Genomic DNA, 4720 nt, shown 5'->3' on the forward strand with positions numbered 1-4720 from the left:
TGTTTGTGAAAACATTTTGTTGAAGTTTGAGAATGTTCTCAAAATAACATCCCTTTTTCTAGTCTATATCAGTTGAGAATTAAAACAAAAGAGTAAGGCAGATGAGAAACTGCCTTAAATTATCACCTGTATTATTCATAACACTGATAATGGAGAGTGGTTAATAACTACAGTCATGTGCTACTTAACAACAGGGAAACACTCTGAGAAATGCATCATTAGGTGGTTGCATCATTGTGTGAACATCACAGAGTGTACTTATACAAACCTGCATGGTGCAGTCTACTACATACCTAGGTCATATGGTACAGCCTATTGCTCCTAAGCTACAAACCTGTACAGCATGTTACTGCACTGAATACTGTAGGCAATTTTAACACAATGGTAAATATTTGTATATTTAAACATACAAAGGGTACAGTATAAATATGGCATAATCTCATGGGGACACTGTTATATGTGTGGTCTGCCATTGACTGAAATATTGTTATGCAGTGTGTGGGTGAGAGACAAGTGAACTTCCTAATACTGAATTACAGAATCACTCAGATATCTGACCTAGTCACAGGTAGAGATGGACCCTGTGAAACTAGCAAAAACATTGACACTCTGCATGGGATGGATGACACTTGATGTCATGGAGAAGAGGAAGATGAAAGTTTATATATGTCCAGATACTTTTCCCCAACTCATTAATCAGATTAAGTGGCTTTACTTCTAGAGAATACTGATTCAGACATAGGTTGATGCCAGGAGTTGTTTGATGGTCAAATTTCCTCTTTATGTGGAAACAAACAAACTAAACAGAAGTAGGAAAGAAGCATTACCTATTTAACATGAATCTATCAGCCAATTTGTGACGCCTGGAGTAGATGTCTGATTTTTGCCATTTCTAAAGAATCGTTCATTCTGAGTGATTAGTTTACCATGAGCTGCTTTGTGATTCCATCACCTATCTTTGGATCTCAAGACTCTGTGAAAGAAAAGGAAAATCTTATGTAATAGGAATAAAGAGGCTCTTGCTGCTGCTCCTGGGCTCAGTTTTCCATAGTAGAAGACTAAGCTCATAATTGCTAAAGCCATCCAGTGATTGGTAATACTATGCATTGACTTTGTCCCGTAAACTTTGCATACCGCACAACAATCCAGAGATCATTGGCATTATTCTCATTTTCTTTTTTTTCGAAGTAGAAACCAAGGATCAGAGAAGTAAAGCAACTTGCTCAAAATCATAAAGACAGTAAGTGGGATTCAAAGTCAGGCTGGTCTAAGTCTAAAGCTCATTCTGTTTCCTCTTTTACTGTAAAAATAAAACAAAATAAAATCAGAAAAAAAGAGAACTTGGGTTCTTCTTACATCTGTTCTCTGACCCTGGATGGTTACAAATAGTGTGATTCCATTTAAAGCCAAGTAGACTTACAGTTTTATTCTTGGCTCCCATTTTAATTCCCAGGAAGTATGTTGGTTTCTGCATCCATCTACTCTTGTATACATTTGTTTATAGGTAGTGTAGATGGCTTATAGAAGTTTAAACATCTATATACCTCAGTAATGACAGCTTTCCCCATTATCCACTGACTTAGAAAAATCTTTTCCAAAGAGTAGGATGTATACTAAAAAGAAAACTAAGGTGGTACATGGACAACATTTTAATCAAAGTGGTTATTTTAATGTGTTAGAAGAAAATTAATTTTGGGGTCTATTCACAGACTTCACTTAACACAGGACCAAAGTACACATTTAAATATAAAAATAAATCTATTAATATATTACATAAATATTAGAAGTGTTACACAAATATGTAAAAAATTGGAAGAATGGATGTATCTGAAATTTGGTAAACACTGCCCTAGAGTGATGAAGACGGTTTATTTTGTCTATTATAATTTTGGGAAAGAAAGTTCTATTTCCTTCCCGTTTGTCTTATGTAGAAAGAATAGTACTTAGAAAAAGGTATCTACTTAGTAATGGTCAACACACAAAAGCATGCCAATTATTTATTTCTCCTTAGAAATTATTCCAAGCATGAACAAAGGCAGTGAACATAGATTTTAGGAGAGGGGTATGAGAAGCATGGCAGAAATAAAGTTGACATGATTTCTCAGCTGTTTTATTCCTAGAATTTCTCATAGAAAGAGCATTGCCTTGGTTTGCAAGAATACTTTGAAAAGTGATCTAGATGGCAAGACATCTCTTCACATCTGCTCTCCAGCTTCCATCCCGTCTTCAATGCTCTAAGTGCCTGCTGGAATCAAAGCTGAGATAGGGACTGGACAGTCATTTCTTTACATGAGATGCAGGGGGAAATTCTATTATTTTTCTCTTAAAGGTTGGAGTGGGTTGCAAGAAGACAGAAAGTGAGTTAAGTCTGGGATAGTCAGGATTAGTACAAAAAATTTTTGAGGTTCCTTCAAGTACCTGTTAAAGTGGCATGCATCGTTCCACAAACACCTCATAACCTCTCATTTATCTTTTGAAAGAAATACTGGGCATATTTTACTATGCGTGTGTGTGTGTGTGTGTGTGTGTCAACCAGAGTAGTTGAGTTTGTCAGAGTCAAAATGTTTCAAGACACAGGTAGCCTCTAATGCTGCTGAAGCTCAGAGACAGATGTGAAGAAAGAAGGTCTGATATAGAAATGAGAATACCATAGTAGCAATCAATTTTCCTTTGACTTGGGTATGTCTGATACCTCTCCTACTGGTCCTTAGGGAAGATGCTTGCCCCAGGTCTGCTCAACAATTTCATCTTTTTGGTCATAGTAGTTGACTCAAATAGGTGATCTAGATCAGTTTAATGAGACTCAACCTTGGAACTATTGCTGAAAAAGAGATACTTTCTTCTGTGCCTTTTTTTTTTTTTTTTTAGCTTCAAATGTATTTTTTGTATTAGAGCAACTTGAATCCCACATGGGAAGAGAGACTTCCCAAGAAGGACACTAGCAGAGGAAAGCATAGCCTAAGAAAGAAGACAACACAGAGAGGAGAGAAAGAAATAATTTTAATGAAAAGATTCAACTCCTGAATCCAATCATGGCTGGAGACATAATTTCCATGGAGTTTTCAGTTTATGAGCTAGTAAATTCATTGTATTGCTTAAGCCAGTTTGAGCTGGTGTCTGCCACTTGCTCCCAAAAGATTCTTACCTAATATGTTCATGAACAAAGGCAATGGATTGGCATATAGGAGATAAATCTGAGAGAAGTGGTCGAGGGAAAGTTGACATGATTTCATAAGTTGAAGTGGAGCTTCAGAAAGGAAAAATATAATATGGCTTTGGGGTTGATATCCTGAGCAGTAGAAGATTATTTTCTCTGTGCTGGATTTCTTCCCTCGTCCCTCCAGATGCACTCTCTTCCCTTGTCACCTCACTCTTGCCCCAGGAGCCTGGCCTGTGCGAGTTACAAAGACAAACTCCTGTGTCTCCTGGTTGCTGGAAGAGTATGACCAACAGGGAGAAATCAGAATACGTACCTCTAATTCTTACTTTGAGGTCATGTAAGATTGGCTGTCTCTTTGAATGAAGGTTATTCTCTTCCCAAGGTAGTCTCATCTTCGTGATTCTGCCATTTGGGTTCTTTAGTTTATCTCCTCCACTTTGCATGTTTTCAGGCATAGGTTACTCACAGTCATAATGCTGATAGCCTCAGGTTCCTGCACTATCCCTCATGGTTTCTCTGTTTCCACCCACACCTTTGTCATTAGTCCCTTGGTAAATTAACGTCACTGGAATTATCCTAAATTGAGTGTTCTATTTATTTCTGGCTTGGAATTTCAAATAAATGCATCTACCCTTCAAATTAATTAATGAAAGAACATGTTTATGTTAAAACAGATTCTTTATATCTCTCTCCAGTTTTCAAATTTTCATTATTTTTGTTAGTCTCACAACAACCTCACGAAGTAGGCAGGTCAGGTAATGTTATCCCTACTTTATAAAGGAAATCAAGACTCAGATAAAAATTGAAGTTCACATTTACTCAATTAATAGGGTACCTTTGAACGTATGCCTTCTGATTCCAGTTGCTTTGTGTTTATTCTAGTACAACTTGATTTACCTGAAATAAATTAATTTGATTAAAGCTATTGTATTTTACTCTTTCTCTTTTAAGTCTAAACCAATAGCTATGTCTTACAGGAATAAGCATAAACAGAGGTAGTTCTCCATTAGATGGATGCAACAGATATGTGTAACACCTAAAGAGAAAAGGAAAAATTGTGTAAGTGGGCAAATAATGTATCTAGGTTTTGCATATGAGGAGCCACCTTAGATAGATTACACAAATGCGGAGAAATAATTATACATACATTTGTACATCTTAAAACAACAAACAGTTCATTTGATTAATGTAGTCAGGGTAGGCTAAAACCTCACTAGTATAATAGCTGAGTCGTTTGTCTTAGCAAGTATCTTGGTATTGGCAATCAATAATGCAGCCGAGATGATTGATGGCCTTGTTTTCTTGTGGTGCCTCAGCTGGTCTAAATTATTTATTTGACATATTGCCTCCTGGCAGATGTAAGGAAACTGATGATAATATGTTTGCATTGCTTGGATGTATATCTGAGATGGGGAAATGGGTGTTCTTTTCCTGTCTGTGATCTTTGGACACTTTATTTCGGTAAGAATATGTTTTGCAGAATTGTCATATCGTCAGCTACATATATGGAGAGGAATGAGGCTGTGAAGTTTTAAAAGTTTTATTCCTTGTTGTCCTACA

Source organism: Piliocolobus tephrosceles, chromosome 13, assembly GCF_002776525.5.
Source record: "Piliocolobus tephrosceles isolate RC106 chromosome 13, ASM277652v3, whole genome shotgun sequence".
Lineage (NCBI taxonomy): Eukaryota > Metazoa > Chordata > Mammalia > Primates > Cercopithecidae > Piliocolobus > Piliocolobus tephrosceles.